This window comes from Oncorhynchus gorbuscha, linkage group LG16, assembly GCF_021184085.1.
Source record: "Oncorhynchus gorbuscha isolate QuinsamMale2020 ecotype Even-year linkage group LG16, OgorEven_v1.0, whole genome shotgun sequence".
Lineage (NCBI taxonomy): Eukaryota > Metazoa > Chordata > Actinopteri > Salmoniformes > Salmonidae > Oncorhynchus > Oncorhynchus gorbuscha.
This window is the reverse complement of record NC_060188.1, coordinates 9,235,643-9,254,499: the sequence shown is the minus strand read 5'-3', so window position 1 is coordinate 9,254,499 and position 18,857 is coordinate 9,235,643. Positions and strand designations below refer to the sequence as shown.

At 44.0% G+C, this 18,857-nt stretch overlaps 1 pseudogene across 1 annotated transcript in view; it reads left to right on the top strand.

The window, feature by feature from the left end:
• The first annotated feature begins 10,513 nt into the window (after nt 1-10,513).
• LOC123998675 overlaps nt 10,514-18,857 on the top strand; it is a 57,380-nt pseudogene continuing 49,036 nt past the window's right edge. The window contains exons 1-2 of the transcript XR_006832313.1: nt 10,514-10,625; nt 10,776-11,080. The product of XR_006832313.1 is annotated as an Ig mu chain C region membrane-bound form-like (transcript). The remainder of the gene's footprint in view (nt 10,626-10,775; nt 11,081-18,857) is intronic.

Here is an 18,857-nt window from a genome sequence, read left to right as displayed (position 1 = left end):
CTCAACTAGCAAGTAAGAGGTGCAATTTGGACAGAGGCTCAGTTCAAGACCAAGCAAACTTATAACCCCTGGATTGTCATGAAAAATTCAGAGCTGGGCTGTACAACATGCAAAAAGGTAGGGAGTTTGGGCCCTGAAAAGACCGGAGAGATGAAACTAGCAAAAGAGTGGGTGGAATGTACAGTAACATCCTCCGCCTCCAACGTAAAAAAGCAACAAAGAGGCCTTAGAAAAAAGGTTTTTGAACATGCTCAAACCTAGGCCCATTTAGAGTGAAGGTTATTTAGACAAGGCTAAAGAGGACACCTTAACACAGGTTGCAGTTAACACTCAAAATAAAAACATAGACACTGCAGCCAGTCTTCTGAACAGCTTACAAGGAGGCTAAACATCATAGATCCGCTCACAGTTTTGAAAGAAAATGACTGTCAGGAGTTAAATGATTAAATGAGCCTTACATGGGGTGAATTCTCCATTCCAATGTTGCTTGCTCCAACATACAGCAATACATTTCATCCGAAATTAAACTAAATCTATTTGAAAGAATTGTACAGTGCTCTCCCAAAATCAGCCTATTGCTCGATGAGGCTGCTGGTTTGAATAAAAAGAGTGCCTTGATTGTGTACATCAGACAATCAGCTAGCAGATATGGACGTACCAGCAAACATTTTTGTTGATGTTGTTCAACTGGAGGATTTATCTGCTGTGGGAATTGTCTGTTATCTTCATTAGAGGGTGTCAATTTTACTGAGGACTTTCTCTCAAAAACCCTCATTGGAATTATTAAGGTGCGTCTGTCATGCTGGAACACAAGAGCTGAGTAGCAACAAGGCTCCAGGCTCTCTTCCCAAATATAACTGTTTGGCACTGAATGGAGCTGAGGGAGTGCACAGAGAGATGCTGTGCAAAATTGGCAGGATCTTGGACTCTAGATGGGTGGCATCCAGTTTTAGAACTGTAGAGTCTGTGGAAAAATGACCAAGCATTTCACCACAGCAGCTGAGGATGCCTCCCACTACGGCGTGACCCGTCTTGCCTTGCCATGCGCATATCCTCGCATGCGTTTGTCACGTTCTGACCTTAGTTCTTTTGTTATGTCTTTGTTTTAGTATGGTCAGGGCGTGAGTTGGGTGGGTTGTCTATGTTAGTATTTCTATGTTGTGTTTTGCATTTGGCCTGGTATGGTTCTCAATCAGAGGCAGGTGTTGTTAGTTGTCTCGGATTGAGAATCATACTTAGGTAGCCTTTTCCCACCAGTGTTTCGTGGGTGATTATTTTCTGTGTCTGTGTTCCACACAGAACTGTTTCGGTTTTTGTTATTTCATGTTGTTATTTTTGTATTTTTCTGTGTTCTATTAAAAGTATCATGAACACTTACCATTCTGCGCATTGGTCCTCCGATCCTTCCTACTACTCCTCGTCAGAGGAGGAAGAAGACCGTTACAGCGTTTGTTAACAATCTAAGCCATATTTGTGATGCACAAGAACAATCTGAATTGTCACCCAAACTCCAAAAGAGAGACTGCACAATTATTACTGCACACAGGGCAGTCAGCATGGTGAGCGAGAGAGTTCAGTGCAATGGCAGAGCCTGGTGACACACACAACTCAGCCAGAGAGGGATTCAGGAGAACTATTTTCAAGGCATCAAACTGAATGGTGGAAGACCCAGCAACAGAGTCATTGATCAGAGGGAGTTTTTCGAGAGCTTGGTGAGGAACATGGAGGCTAGAATGTTCTCTCAAGGAGGACAGGTAGTGTACAATACAGGATAAAGCCGGTTCATTGAGGAGCTGAAGGTGCTTGACACGGAATACTATCCGGAGGACTCAGGAGCACAGTATAAAGAAACAGAGATAGAATCTCTCTGCCAGCGGTGTGGCATTGACAGTCCACCTATGGGCCTACAGGCAGTATAGGGACACTAATGATAAAGGAGACATTCCACATGGATTCCAGCTGGTGATGGCGGTCAGCACCATCGTTATCTACAGTGCAGAATGTGAGAGAGGATTTTCTCAAAGGAATCTGACTTGTACCTCAACCCATGTTTCTCTGCATACCTCCACCATATCAGGACAACTCTTTCTGGACCTCATTGGCCCACCCCTGACCAAATTCAACCCAGTCCCCTATGTGAGGTCATGGATTGCTAAAGGACACAGATGTGTCACAGACATCAGGAGCAAAACAAGAAATGAGGAGAAGACACACAAGGAAATGGCTGTGTTGTGGAAGGTTTTGGAAAACTAAGGTAGGAACATCTTTTCCTTTTCAAACTTGTTCTGTAGTGTAAAGTTAATCTGAATATGTGCTTCATATATTATCACATAGGTAGGAGGCCTATATACTATAAAATGTGTCCCGCTGTGGTCTACATTAGATTATTTTATTTGAAGTACATTATGATATCAAACTTCGAGTCTTGTAAGCCCCACAGATGAGTATGTGTTCCTATGCATATGGAGGGTGTCCTGCAGTGTCTCTTATTAAAAATGTCGCTGTACATTGATGTCTTGAAAATTAGGCTATAAGAAATTCAGACTTGTAAGTCCCACAGCTATACCAGAGTATGTGGGCATAGTATATGTTGGAGACCAACGCGTGGCCAACTTGTGACGTTGGCTGTGTGAGAAGCACGCCAGTGTCTCTCACATAACTGGAATGAGATTCCTGTTCTATGACCTCTCTCCCTCTCTGCTCCGATAGACATGAACCTGAACTCTCATCTCTCAAGCGTTGCACTTCATCATTTATTTAGACTCTGTGCTGAAGGCTACCAAAATATTTGATCAACTTCCAAATATTGTTTTACAGAAGAGAGATAGACTTTTGGCTCGAGTGCGTCGGCCATCATCAATGAGTGATCTGTGCATCATTTGCTGAGTCAGTGAAACTGGAATGCATTTTTACAACTATAATTCTCCCCTCATATTGTAGCCTACAATATGTGTCTCCACACACCTAGGCTTAGGCTATTGATCGATTCAAGACAAGGTCGTTTTTATTGATCTCTGATAATAAGTTTGTCAGTATCAAAGTAGCCAGCTATTTTGATCATTTGTGTGGTATTAACAAAGATTCTGCCGAAGTCTCCAGTCATGTAAAATGACGCAGAATTGCATGCAATGCATTTATATAAGGCCAATATTTTCCCTGACATTATGCTACTAAAAATGTACCCCATGTGTGCAACTTCTGTAGGTGCCCCTATTCTACTGCTCTATGCCCCTACACACATGTGATATGAGTGGAATGCTTTGTTATGAAGGAGATTTATATTTTCATGCATTCCAGAACTCCCCAGGTAACCCCCCCCTCTGCTCACTATTTGTTCTGCCACCTCTCAATTTACAAATTAAACACTCCCTGGGTCGCTCCTCTTTTCAGTTCGCTGCAGCTAGCGACAGGAACAAGCTCCAAAAAACACTCAAACTGGACAGTTTTATCTCCATCTCTACATTCAAAACTCAATTATCTCTTACCAACACTTGTGCTGTTTCACGTGATGTATTGTTGTCTCTACCTTCTTGCCCTTTGTGCTGTTGTCTGTGTCCAATAATGTTTGTACCATGTTTTGTGCTGCTACCATGTTGTGCCGTTGCCATGTTGTGTTGCTACCGTGTTGTCCCCCCCCCCCTTTAAGATTTAGATGCACTATTGTAAAGTGACTGTTCCACTGGATGTCATAAGGTGAATGCACCAATTTGTAAGTCGCTCTGGATAAGAGCGTCTGCTAAATGACTTAAATGTAAATGTAAATGTTGTCATCTGTTGCTGCCATGCTGTATTGTCATATGTTGCTGCATTGTTGTCTTAGGTCTTTCTTTATGTAGAGTTGTGGTGTCTCTCTTGTGTGTTTTGTCCTACACACACACATTATATATATATATATTGTATATATTATATATATTGTTTACCCCAGCCCCCATCCCGCTGGAGGCCTTTTGCCTTTTGGTAGGCTGTCATTGTAAATAAGAATTTGTTCTTAAGGAATTGCCTAGTTAAATAAAGGTAAAATAAATATAACATTTAAAACAAAAATGAGCTTCTGCTGCTCTCTCTCTGTCTGGTTTAACTTTTAATCAACTGCTCTGATGCTGAGCAAATACTGAAGTAACCTCTATCTTCATTGCTCCTTCATGCTTTCCCTCAATATTCCACCCTTTCTCCTTTCCCTCTGTTTCCTCTCTATCAGGTTTAAATGGTCAGAGTATGGAGTCCATTCCCTCCAGTCCACTCCAGAATAAGCCTGGAGAAACTCTCAACCTCTCCAGCAGAGGAACTGGGTATACCTTTATAAGCTATGGTGTGAACTGGATACAGGAAACCACTGGAATGGATGGGCTGGATCAACAATACTGGAGCAGCAGGCTATTCGAAACCCTGGAGGGACGGATTGAACTGACCAACGACAACTCAGTGAGCATGACACATCTGAACTGTCTGGTCTGAAGGCAGAGGACTCTGCTGTGTATTACTGGGTACAGTGATGTGAATGTGTGATAGAGATGTACAAAACCCCCTCTGACAGGATGTGGAACATGTACACACGGTTGTACTCCCCTGACACACGTCACTAACCCTCCTCTGCAAACAGCTGGGGTAAACAACCATATGCTTTAATATGAGATGTCCTTATATCAGAAACACTGTTTGTGCTTCATGAATAGGGTCTTGATGTCATGTTTTGTCTTAGATTGTCTTGTCATTTTGCTTTTCCCTCTGTTCATTTTCCCCCTGCTGGTCTTTTTAGGTTCGTTCCTCTTTTTCTCTCTCCCTTCCTCTCTCTCTTCTCTCTATCGTTCCGTTCCTGCTCCCAGCTGTTCCTATTCCCCTAATCAATCATTTAGTCTTCCCACACCTATTCCCGATCCTTTTCCCTGATTAGAGTCCCTATTTCTCTCCTTGTTTTCCGTTCCTGCCCTGTCGGATCCTTGTCTATTGTTCACCGTGCTGTGTCTATGTATCGCCCTGTCGTGTCGTGTTTCCCTCAGATGCTGCGTGGTGAGCAGGTGTCTGAGTCTGCTACGTTCAAGTGCCTTCCCGAGGCAACCTGCAGTTCTTGATCAAGTCTCCAGTCTGTTCTCGTCATTACGAGTAGAATTATGCCTTTTGATTGTAAAGTTACTTTACTGGATTAAAGACTCTGTTTTCGCCAAGTCGCTTTTGGGTCCTCATTCACCTGCATAACACTTGAGTTTTTCTTGCAGTTATTTTGAGATTTTTACATTTGGTATCTGGTTTAGAGCCATCAAAAGACTAGAGACAACACTGCATAACAGCTTTGACTGTCAATGTCCGATGGCGTTTGTGCAAAAGCCTGTACACCCAGAAAAGTACATTACATATTGAACTTGTTCAAAACACTTAAAAAACAACTTCTATTTAATAACAAAGCAACATTTGACAATATACACAAAGTGGCTCATTCTGGCTTTGTCCTTTTTAAGGCCAAAGGTAATCAAGGAGAGGTGTCGAGGAGAAGCAATGTGGACGAAAATGCGCTTGTATGAAATTTGCACATCATCAGGCAAATTACCCCAAATAAATGTGTAAAGTGAAAAAACAAATTTAGCTAGTTGTGCAATATATTTTATAGATAAAGGGATAAGTAACAGTTTTAGAAACTTCAGAGTGTTTTCTATCCAAATCTACTAATAATATGCATATCTTAGCTTCTGGGCCTGAGTAGCAGGCAGTTTACTCTGGGCACACTTTTCATCCGAATGTGAAAATACTGCCTCCTATCCCAAACAGGTTATTAACAGATTTACAACATCGTTAAAGGAATATATTATGTAATTAATGCTTACATAGCTTTACAATAGCTGTACTTTTGAGATTGTTCGATATGATATGATGATGTTTCTTAACAGGTGTGCACTGTGGTCTTCAGCTCAGCCAGCCAAGTTCAATGGTTATAAATTCTGGAGAGTCTTTGGTTAATCACGTGTAAGTTCTCTGGTTATTCTCTGACATATAGCACCAACCTCTATGGAGTATCATGGATCCAACCTGAAGGCATTATACCAGAGTGGGTTGGGAACATCTATCACGATGCAGGCACAGTTTACAAAGATTCACTTAAACACAAGTTCAGCTTGACCAGAGACACTTTGAGAGGCAGAGTGGCTTTAATAGGACAGAGTCTGCAGACTGATGACACAGCTGTCTATTACTGTTCGCATTACCACTGTGATACAAACAAGCACACAACTAGTACAAAAATCCCAACAGCCATGAGTAGAAAACAAACTTAATGATATTGTATTTCCCCGACCAGAAATACTGGTGTACCATTCATAGACGTCTACATAGTAAATCAATTGTGAAAATAGACTAAAGTAATTCTCAAATCATTCCACTGTACATTTCCCTCTACATGACGTGCTGTATCTTATTTGCTCTATAAGAGGTGTCAATTATCAAGGAAATTCAGAGTTCATACTAGCTAGCTATAGTTAACCATCGTTATTTCACTGAAAATATCAGCAGCAAGTCATTACATTCTAATACTGATTCTATGTATAACATGTCAAAACGATACAAGTTGTTTATTTCCTCCTTTTATAACTCTTTCACTCTATGCAAAGCAACTCTCCTCTCTTTGTATAAAGAGGAATATCTCACTCTCTTTCACTGAGTTCAGAAGTGCAGTTACCATCAGTTCAGCTTCAACACAAACCATGTTCCCTGCATCTCTGCTGTTGGTGCTGGCAGCTGTATCCTGTGAGTTTTGGGGGACTGATACATCAACATTGGTGTATTAGAGAGAGTAATATAGTTTTGGAAATGTAATTAACATAATATTTTGTTTGTTTTGTTTTGTTTTACAGGTGTGTTCTGTCAGACTGAGCTCACACAGCCAGGCTCTTTGACTCTGCAGCTTGGACAGCCTCTGACCCTCTCCTGTCAGGTCTCTGGGTATTCTTTAACCAGCACCAGCTACTGTACAGGTGTGAATCGCCAACCTACAGGAAAAGCACTGGAGTGGATTGGATTCATTTGTCACGATGGTAGCACATATTACAGTGATAAACTGAAAAACAAGTTCAGTATCTCCAGAGACACTTCCAGCAGCACAGTAACTTTAACAGGACAGAGTCTGCAGACTGAAGACACAGCTGTGTATTATTGTGCTCGCTACCCACACTGATACAAACCAACGCAGGACCTATACAAAAACTCCATGACATTCATATGAATATAAAGGTATACAAACACTAAACATGACACCACAATACAAACTTATATAACAATTCAAACACATGTACTTTATACACAATTACTATATTACTACAGTTCCTTAGCACTGACACTCCATCCATCAAATCTACTCAAGGTATTAGTATCACTCTCCCCTCTTCGTCTGTTTGGTGTATTCTGTCTTTATGTATGGAGAGTTCAGATTAAATAATCATCCCTTCTTTAAGGACTTTTGCCCTGTATTGAAAAGCTTTCCACAATTTTAGTCATTAAAGATATTCATGGTTTGTAATAAATATAACACACTTATCAAGAATTGCATTGAAAAATGAGTCTAAACTCTATCCCATATAAATAAGTATAATCAATACATAATGTACTCAGGGGGAGGTGCCCATGAGAAACCACAGAGCAATTTTTTATTTTAGATCATTAACACAGTGTTACTTGCCCCGAAGTGAGCATAGAAGTAATTTAGCTCACCTGGTAGGCTTGTGTCACTGGGCAGCTCGCGGCTGTGCTTCCCTTTGTAATCTGTAATAGTTTGCCAGCCCTGCCACATCCAACGAGTGTCAGAGCCAGTGTAGTACGATTCAATCTTAGTCCTGTATTGATGCTTTGCCTGTTTGATGGTAGATCAGAGGGCATAGCGTTTTTTAATAAGCTTAGGGGTTAGAGTCCCGCACCTTGAAAGTGGCAGCTCTACGCTTTAGCTCAGTGCAGATGTTTCCTTTAATTCATGGCTTCTGGTTCGGGATTGTATGCATGGTCACTGTGGGGATGACATCAATAATGCACTTATTGATGCAGCCAGTGGCTGATGTGGTGGACTCCTCAATGCCATCGGAAGAATCCCAGAACATGTTCCAGTCTGTGATAGCAAAACAGTCATGTAGCTTAGCGTCTGCTTCATCTGACTGCTTCTTATTGACCGAGTCACTGGTGCTTCCTGCTTTAGTTTTTACTTGTAAGTAGGAATCAGGAGGATAGAATTATGGTCTGATTTGCCAAATGGAGGGCAAGGGAGAGCTTTGTATGCGTCTCTGTGTGTGTGGAGTAAAGTTGGTTTAGGATTTTTTTCCCCCTGGTTGCACATGTGAGATGCTGGTAAAAATGTGGTAAAACTGATTTAAGTTTGCCTGCATTAAAGTCCCCGGCCACTAGGAGCGCTGCTTCTGGGTGCGCATTTTCTTCTTTGCTTATGGCCTTAGTTGGTTGATAGTGGTCTTCGTGCCAGCTTCGCTTTGTGGTGGTAGATAGACTGCTAAGAATAATACAGATCAGAACAGTGTCAGAGTAACACAAGTTTATTACTAGTACAGGGCCAAGCAAAATGACTGGTCAAGGCAGGCAAATGTCCATAATCCAGATAGGGTTCAAAAGGTCCAGAACAACAGGCAGAACTCAGGGTCAGAACAGGCAGGGGTCAATAATTCAGACTAGTGGGGCAAGGTACAGGACGGCAGGCAGGCTCAGGGTCAGGTCAGGCAGAATGGTCAAAACCCGGGAAAACTAGAAAACACAGGAGCAATGGGAAAACCACTGGTAGGCTTGATGAACAAAACGAACTGGCAACAGACAAACAGAGAACACAGGTATAAATACACTGGGATAATGGGGAAGAGTGGCGACACCTGGAGAAGGGTGGAGACAATAACAAAGACAGATGCAACAGATCAGGGTGTGACACTAACAGAATGGTGTATCGAAGCTGTATGTTCTGAGAACAGAGGACTCTGCTGTATAAATGTAAAACAGACTCTTTTTTTTCGCATTGAAAACATTTCCTGTGAATACTAGTGTACTGTTTTTGTCACCAATGGCCTTTTTGTATATACTATTCAATACATGTTAATTATTTCCTTGATAAATGGATATATACACAGTATGTTCCATTTCAATGAACCCACAATAAAATTAATTAATGAAGATTATCAATATTTTGAAAATCATCATGTTCCTCACAGTTCCTTCAGTCCGTGAGTCAGTTGTGTGTGGAGAGTAGAACCTGGAGTCTTTTTTGACTAAGTGACCTGATCAGGAAAAACTCGGTTCCTGGTCAGGCCATGTGATAAAGTACAACTCCTGGCCCTACTTAAGAGTCATAAATTGACCTCTGACCTCATTTATCAGCCCCTCCCCCATGACATCATGATGTAAATCCAGATCCCTCAGAGTTCATATATACTTATACATATATACTTCATGCATACTTATGTTCTGCAGCTGACTTGATGTCTTGTGTGGAGAAGCTCTCAGTATGATGGGAAAACTCTCTCTTCTACTGCTCTCTCTCTGTCTGACCTGTGAGTTCTGCAGTTCTTAATCAGCTGTCTTTTTGGAATGATTGAACATTGACAATGTTTTTTGCAAACTCTCTTCTCTTGCTATCCTTAATTTTCTGCTGCTTTTCCTCTAACACGTTCTTCCTATTTCATTCTCTCTCACCACTAGGTTTAAATGGTCCGAGTATAGAGTCCATACACTCCAATTCAGTTATGAAAAAGCCTGAAGAAACTCAGTCTCTCCTGTAAGGGATCTGGGTAAACCTTTAGTAGCTACAACACACATTGGGTAAGACAACCTGCAGGGAAAGCATTGGAGTTGGTAGTTTACTCTGGATTAGGCCTAGGTAACCATGCTAAAAGTTTTGATGGACGTATGGAAACGACTAAAGACTCTGAAGCTGTCTGGTCTGAGAGCAGAGGACTCTGCCGTGTATTACTGTGCATGAGAGACAGTGGTGTGAGTGAGAGGAGGATTTGTACAAAAACCCCTCAGAGAATCAACAGAGGGCAGTAGAGCATCAGTACAACAGAGTAACATATACTGAAGTATTATATTCCCCTGAGAGCCGGAACAGACAGTGTATTGTAAACAGAACTACTTGTACATCAATAAAAAGTACACATTTCCCTGAGGAGAGGTGTAGTAAGGAGAGGGAGAATTGCATTAAGCTGTGTAAAATGTCTAAAATCTGCCATTTAAATCATGATTAAGCTTTTTATCATCCACCAAGGTTCCCCACAGTTCCTCCAAATGTTGAGTCAGTGATGAATAGTCTGTCCACCCCATGACAGAACTGTTTTTTGTATCATGCTTTGTATTTCTATTTAGCATTTCATATTCATATTTTTATTTATTTATTGGAAAGAAATGTTTATCAACATGACTCCCTCTCAAAACTAAAGGTTAAATAAAATCTTGGCCCTACTGATGACTCATACATTTACCTCTGACCTCATTCAACAGCCCCTCCCCATGACATCATGATGTAAATCCAGATCCCTCAGAGTTCATATACACTTATGTTCTGCTGCTGACTTGTTGTCTTGTGTGGAGCAGCTGAGTTCCTATCTCCACCCTCAGTAAGATGGGAAAACTCTACCTTCTGCTGCTCTCTCTCTGTCTGCCATGTGAGTTCTGCAGTACTTCATCAACTGTTCTTTGTTGAATGGCTGAACATGGACAATGTTTTTTTGTAAACTCTCTTCTCTTGCTTTCCTTAATTTCTCTGCTGCTTTCCTCTAACACATTATTCATATTTTTTTCTCTCTCTCCATCAGGTTTAAATGGCCAGAGTCTGGAGTCCATTCCCTCCAGTCCAGTCCTGAAAAAGCCTGGAGAAACTCTCAGTCTCTCCTGTAAGATATCTGGATACACTGTTGACAGCCACTACACACACTGGATACGACAGCCAGCAGGAAAATCTCTGGAATGGATGGGTTATTCTGGATTAGGTCTAGGTAACCATGCTAAAACTTTTGAAGGACGCATGGAAACGACTAAGGATAATTCCAACAGCATGTTGACTTTGAAGCTGTCTGTTCTGAGAGCAGAGGACTCTGCTGTGTATTACTGTGCAAGAGAGACACAGTGGTGTGAGTGAGAGGAGGATCTGTACAAAAACCCCTCAGAGATTCTAACTGGCAGCAGAGTCAACAGAGGGCAGTAGAGCATCAGTACAACAGAGTCAACAGAGGGCAGTAGAGCATCAGTACAACAGAGTCAACAGAGGGCAGTAGAGCATCAATACAACATAATCAACAGAGGGCAGTAGAGCATCAGTACAACACAATCAACAGAGGGCAGTAGAGCATCAGTACAACAGAATCAACAGAGGGCAGTAGAGCATCAGTACAACAGAATCAACAGAGGGCAGTAGAGCATCAGTACAACAGAATCAACAGAGGGCAGTAGAGCATCAGTACAACAGAGTCAACAGAGGGCAGTAGAGCATCAGTACAACAGAGTCAACAGAGGGCAGTAGAGCATCAGTACAACAGAATCAACAGAGGGCAGTAGAGCATCAGTACAACAGAGTCAACAGAGGGCAGTAGAGCATCAGTACAGCAGAGTCAACAGAGGGAAGTAGAGCATCAATACAACAGAATCAACAGAGGGCAGTAGAGCATCAGTACAACAGAGTCAACAGAGGGAAGTAGAGCATCAGTACAGCAGAGTCAACAGAGGGCAGTAGAGCATCAGTACAACAGAGTCAACAGAGGGCAGTAGAGCATCAGTACAACAGAGTCAACAGAGGGCAGTAGAGCATCAGTACAACAGAGTCAACAGAGGGCAGTAGAGCATCAGTACAACAGAGTCAAGAGGGCAGTAGAGCATCAATACAACAGAATCAACAGAGGGCAGTAGAGCATCAGTACAACAGAGGCAACAGAGGGCAGTAGAGCATCAGTACAGCAGAGTCAACAGAGGGCAGTAGAGCATCAGAACAACAGAGTCAACAGAGGGCAGTAGAGCATCAGTACAACAGAGTCAACAGAGGGCAGTAGAGCATCAGTACAACACAGTCAACAGAGGGCAGTAGAGCATCAGTACAACAGAGTCAACAGAGGGCAGTAGAGCATCAGTACAACAGAGTCAACAGAGGGCAGTAGAGCATCAGTACAACAGAGTCAACAGAGGGCAGTAGAGCATCAGTACAACAGAGTCAACAGAGGTCAGTAGAGCATCAGTACAACATAGTCAACAGAGGGCAGTAGAGCATCAGTACAACAGAGTCAACAGAGGGCAGTAGAGCATCAGAACAACAGAGTCAACAGAGGGCAGTAGAGCATCAGTACAACAGAGTCAACAGAGGGCAGTAGAGCATCAGTACAACAGAGTCAACAGAGGGCAGTAGAGCATCAGTACAACAGAGGCAACAGAGGGCAGTAGAGCATCAGTACAGCAGAGTCAACAGAGGGCAGTAGAGCATCAGAACAACAGAGTCAACAGAGGGCAGTAGAGCATCAGTACAACAGAGTCAACAGAGGGCAGTAGAGCATCAGTACAACACAGTCAACAGAGGGCAGTAGAGCATCAGTACAACAGAGTCAACAGAGGGCAGTAGAGCATCAGTACAACAGAGTCAACAGAGGGCAGTAGAGCATCAGTACAACAGAGTCAACAGAGGGCAGTAGAGCATCAGTACAACAGAGTCAACAGAGGTCAGTAGAGCATCAGTACAACAGAGTCAACAGAGGGCAGTAGAGCATCAGTACAACAGAGTCAACAGAGGGCAGTAGAGCATCAGAACAACAGAGTCAACAGAGGGCAGTAGAGCATCAGTACAACAGAGTCAACAGAGGGCAGTAGAGCATCAGTACAACAGAGTCAACAGAGGGCAGTAGAGCATCAGAACAACAGAGTCAACAGAGGGCAGTAGAGCATCAGAACAACAGAGTCAACAGAGGGCAGTAGAGCATCAGTACAACAGAGTCAACAGAGGGCAGTAGAGCATCAGAACAACAGAGTCAACAGAGGGCAGTAGAGCATCAGAACAACAGAGTCAACAGAGGGCAGTAGAGCATCAGTACAACAGAGTCAACAGAGGGCAGTAGAGCATCAGAACAACAGAGTCAACAGAGGGCAGTAGAGCATCAGAACAACAGAGTCAACAGAGGGCAGTAGAGCATCAGAACAACAGAGTAACATCTACTGAAGTATAATATTCCCTTAAGAGTCAAAACTACAGAACTACATGTCAACACAAGGTACATAACCAAAAGTCTGTGGACACCTGCTCGTCAAATATCTCATTCCAAAATCATGGGCATTAATGTGGAGTTGGTCCCCCCTTTCATGCTATAACAGCATGGTCAGAGTATTAACCCCAATGGAGAAGGATTACTATAAATATTTTGAAAATCATCCTCCAAGATTCCCTACAGTTTAACCTCCTTGAGGTTGGTAAAAAAAAAACTCTTTGCCCTGGTTATGGCATGGGGACATGCCATAGTGTCCGTGTCACTTCACATGTCATGTTTTGAACAAAAACTCCTGGCCCTACCAATGAGTCGTAGCTTGACCGCTGACCTCAGTGTCATCAGCCCCTCCCCCATGACATCATGATTTAAATCCAGATCCCTCAGAGTTCATTTACACTTATGTTCTGCTGATGACTTGTCTTGTTTTCTTGTGTGAAGTAGCTGAGTTCATATCTGAGTTTATAGCTCCACCCTCAGTATGACAAGCAAACTCTCCCTTCTGCTGCTCTCTTTCTGTCTGCGCTGTGAGTTCTGCTTGGTTTTACTCCTTATCAACTGTTCATATGCTGAGCAAAGAATGAAGCCAATTTTCTCCATTGCTCCTTCATGCTTTCCCTCAATATTCCACCCTCTCTCCTTTCCCTTTGTGTATTCGCTCTCTCTTTCTCTCCATCAGGTTTAAATAGTCAGAGTATGGAGTCCATTCCCTCCAGTTAATTAAACATTAAAAACTTTTATTCAACTATGCAAGTCAGTTAAGAAAAATATATTATTTACAAAGACAGCCTACCCCAGCCAAACCTGGGCCAATTGTGCGCCACGGTCAGAACTGGGCCCAATCACGGTCAGATGTGATAGATCCTGGATTTGAACGAGGGACTGTAGTAACACTTGTTTCACTGAGACACAGTGCCTTAGACCACTGCACCACACGGGAGTCCTGGAGAAACCAGGAGAAACTCTCAACCTCTCTTGCAGAGGAACTGGGTATACCTTTACAAGCTCTGGAATGAACTGGATTCACCAACGTACAGGAAACCACTGGAATGGATGGGCTGGATCAACACCAATACTGGAGCAGCAGGCTATGCCAAAACCCTGGAGGGACGGATTGAACTGACCAAAGACAGCCTGGTCTGAAGGCAGAGGACTCTGCTGTGTATTACTGGGTACAGTGATGTGAATGTGTGATAGAGATGTACAAAAACCCCTCTGACAGGATGTGGAACATGTACACACTGTTGTACTCCCCTGACACAACCATATGCTTTAATATGAGATGTCCTTATATCAGAAACACTGTTTATGCTTCATCAAGAGGGCATTGAGCTTTTCTTCATATTATTTTGACCCCAAAAGGCTAGAGGCGACACTGCTTAACTCTTATTACTTATTTATATAATAAGAAAGACTCCAAATACAAGGAAATGAACTGGAGCTTCACATTTACTAAAACGAGTTAGTACCAGAACAACATAGAACAACACTACGCATGACCAAGGGTGCTCCATTCTTAAATGGGAAATCAGTGATTAACAGAACATAACATTTCTTCTCTTATACGATTAGAGTTACATTTACCAAACCACAACTGAAACATTTCCCAGAACGTGTTGTAGTTATTTTGCAACTTTTGATTTGAACAGTTCGTTTTTTTTTGTCTTTGTCCAGTCTGTCTGTTGGACGGTGCCTTTGTTCTGGGTAATGCCTTGGATTGTCTGGAGGCTCCTGAACATCCTCAGTGTGTGCTTGCTCCATTATATCTTCTGCTATAGCAGCACCTTCATCAACACGTTCCCTTCTTTCAGCCTGGGGTCTCTTTACTGCTCAATATCCTCTACAGTTCCCTGTGTGTCACTCTCAGGAGCTCTCTGTGCCTGTTCTCTCTCGATTGTTGTGCTGTTTTCCGTGGAATGCATTTGGTTAATGTGACGCGGCCATATTATGTCTGGGCTCATTTGAACCTGGTAAGTTCTGGGTCCCATTTGTCTATTTCTCTCCCCTTCTGTAGTCTCGCACCATTACTTCCTGTACTGTTTGGAGATGGCGCTCCCGGCTACCGGAAAGCATCTTGGCTTGTTTGTTCAGCACTTCATTACCCCTGTTTGGCTTCATGATGTCCAGCTGTGTGCGGAGAGGCTGCCTGAACATCAGTGCGGCTGGGTTTTCAATTGTTGTGGCATGTGGGGTGTTTCGGTAGGAGGCCAGGAACTTGGCCTGTATTGTTTGCAAAGTCCCTTAGTCTTGTTTTTCTGCACGGAGTCCTTGCTTTAGGGTTTGCAAAAAGCGTTCTGCCAGGCCTATGGTGGCAGAGTTGTACGGAGCTGAGGTTGAGTGTTTGATTCCATTTACTGGCATGAATCTTGTAAACTCGTCACTTACAAAAGCTTGTGCATTGTCACTTACCAGCTGCAGCGGCAATCAGAAGCTTGTAAACGTTGTTCTGAGACACTATCGTCTGAGCTGAGGTAAAATAAATAAATAAATACTTACCTATCACAAACTACCCTGCACAAGTTCACGCATCCGACAGTGGCCGAAAATGCAACATGTGTGACAGAGATGGTCACAGAGCAGAGGACTACCGTTTCAAAGACGAAATTTGTCACAAATGCAATAGAAGGGGGCACATTCAAAGAGTATGCAGAGCAAAATTCAGTCACAACAGGAAAACTGAGAAAGTGAAAGGGTCTGTGAATGCACTAGCAGAGAACAGTGGCAGTGATTCAGATGAACGATTAAATGGTACAATGGAGTTAAACACAGTGACTTTTCCCAGCAGTAGCATAATATGGGTGACACCAGATATCGAAGGCAAACCCCTCAATGGAGCTGGACATACTAGATACTTTGCAGCAACTACATGAAGGTAATGTAGGAATTGTCAAAATTAAGCTGCTCGCAAAGAGCCACTTCTGGTGGCCGGGTCTGAATCAACAGATAGATAGTCTTAGAGTGATTATCTTAATTTACCGAGGTTAGCTAGCCAGCTATTTGTCGTCCTTAACGTAGGTGACTCTGCTAGCTAGCCAACAGCTAGCCAACGCTAGCCAACGTCTTCTGTATAGAACTCAACTACCCGGTCGCATTCACAGGTTGTATCACATTTTCACTTCATTTCATTACAGTACAACGGTTTGATTTGTTTGATCGTAGCTAGCTACTTAGCTAGCTACATAGCCGTCTTTGTATCAAAGATAATTGTGTAGTCTAGAGCGATTTTCTAGGTTCGCTAGCCAGCTATTGTCGTTCTTTTAACGCAACGTAACGTAAACAACACTGCTAGCTAGCCTGCTAGCCCCCGAATAGCAACACTGCAGAAACTATTACACTCAACGGAACGACTTGATTAGTGTAGTGTCAACAACGCACCCACTGCCAGCTGGCCTACTTCAGCAGTACTGTATCATTTTAATCATTTTAGTCAATAAGATTCTTGCTACGTAGCTTAACTTTCTGAACATTCGAGACGTGTAGTCCACTTGTCATTCCAATCTCCTTTGCATTAGCGTAGCCTCTTCTGTAGCCTGTCAACTATGTGTCTGTTTATCCCTGTTCTCTCCTCTCTGCACAGACCATACAAACGCTCCTCACCGCGTGGCCGCGGCCACCCTACTCTGGTGGTCCCAGCGCGCACGACCCACGTGGAGTTCCAGGTCTCCGGTAGCCTCTGGAACTGCCAATCTGCGGTCAACAAGGCAGAGTTCATCTCAGCCTATGCCTCCCTCCAGTCCCTCGACTTCTTGGCACTGACGGAAACATGGATCACCACAGACAACACTGCTACTCCTACTGCTCTCTCTTCGTCCGCCCACGTGTTCTCGCACACCCCGAGAGCGTCTGGTCAGCGGGGTGGTGGCACCGGGATCCTCATCTCTCCCAAGTGGTCATTCTCTCTTTCTCCCCTTACCCATCTGTCTATCGCCTCCTTTGAATTCCATGCTGTCACAGTTACTAGCCCTTTCAAGCTTAACATCCTTATCATTTATCGCCCTCCAGGTTCCCTCGGAGAGTTCATCAATGAGCTTGATGCCTTGATAAGCTCCTTTCCTGAGGACGGCTCACCTCTCACAGTTCTGGGCGACTTTAACCTCCCCACGTCTACCTTTGACTCTTTCCTCTCTGCCTCCTTCTTTCCACTCCTCTCCTCTTTTGACCTCACCCTCTCACCTTCCCCCCTACTCACAAGGCAGGCAATACGCTCGACCTCATCTTTACTAGATGCTGTTCTTCCACTAACCTCATTGCAACTCCCCTCCAAGTCTCCGACCACTGCCTTGTATCCTTTTCCCTCTCGCTCTCATCCAACACCTCCCACACTGCCCCTACTCGGATGGTATCGCGCCGTCCCAACCTTCGCTCTCTCTCCCCCGCTACTCTCTCCTCTTCCATCCTATCATCTCTTCCCTCCGCTCAAACCTTCTCCCACCTATCTCCTGATTCTGCCTCCTCAACCCTCCTCTCCTCCCTCTCTGCATCCCTTGACTCTCTATGTCCCCTATCCTCCAGGCCGGCTCGGTCCTCCCCTCCCGCTCCGTGGCTCGATGACTCATTGCGAGCTCACAGAACAGGGCTCCGGGCAGCCGAGCGGAAATGGAGGAAAACTCGCCTCCCTGCGGACCTGGCATCCTTTCACTCCCTCCTCTCTACATTTTCCTCCTCTATCTCTGCTGCTAAAGCCACTTTCTACCACGCTAAATTCCAAGCATCTGCCTCTAACCCTAGGAAGCTCTTTGCCACCTTCTCCTCCCTCCTGAATCCTCCGCCCCCTCCCCCCTCCTCCCTCTCTGCAGATGACTTCGTCAACCATTTTGAAAAGAAGGTCGACGACATCCGATCCTCGTTTGCTAAGTCAAACGACACCGCTGGTTCTGCTCACACTGCCCTACCCTGTGCTCTGACCTCTTTCTCCCCTCTCTCTCCAGATGAAATCTCGCGTCTTGTGACGGCCGGCCGCCCAACAACCTGCCCGCTTGACCCTATCCCCTCCTCTCTTCTCCAGACCATTTCCGGAGACCTTCTCCCTTACCTCACCTCGCTCATCAACTCATCCCTGACCGTTGGCTACGTCCCTTCCGTCTTCAAGAGAGCGAGAGTTGCACCCCTTCTGAAAAAACCTACACTCGATCCCTCCGATGTCAACAATTACAGACCAGTATCCCTTCTTTCTTTTCTCTCCAAAACTCTTGAACGTGCCGTCCTTGGCCAGCTCTCCCGCTATCTCTCTCTGAATGACCTTCTTGATCCAAATCAGTCAGGTTTCAAGACTAGTCATTCAACTGAGACTGCTCTCCTCTGTATCACGGAGGCGCTCCGCACTGCTAAAGCTAACTCTCTCTCCTCTGCTCTCATCCTTCTAGATCTATCGGCTGCCTTCGATACTGTGAACCATCAGATCCTCCTCTCCACCCTCTCCGAGTTGGGCATCTCCGGCGCGGCCCACGCTTGGATTGCGTCCTACCTGACAGGTCGCTCCTACCAGGTGGCGTGGCGAGAATCTGTCTCCTCACCACGCGCTCTCACCACTGGTGTCCCCCAGGGCTCTGTTCTTGGCCCTCTCCTATTCTCGCTATACACCAAGTCACTTGGCTCTGTCATAACCTCACATGGTCTCTCTTATCATTGCTATGCAGACGACACACAATTAATCTTCTCCTT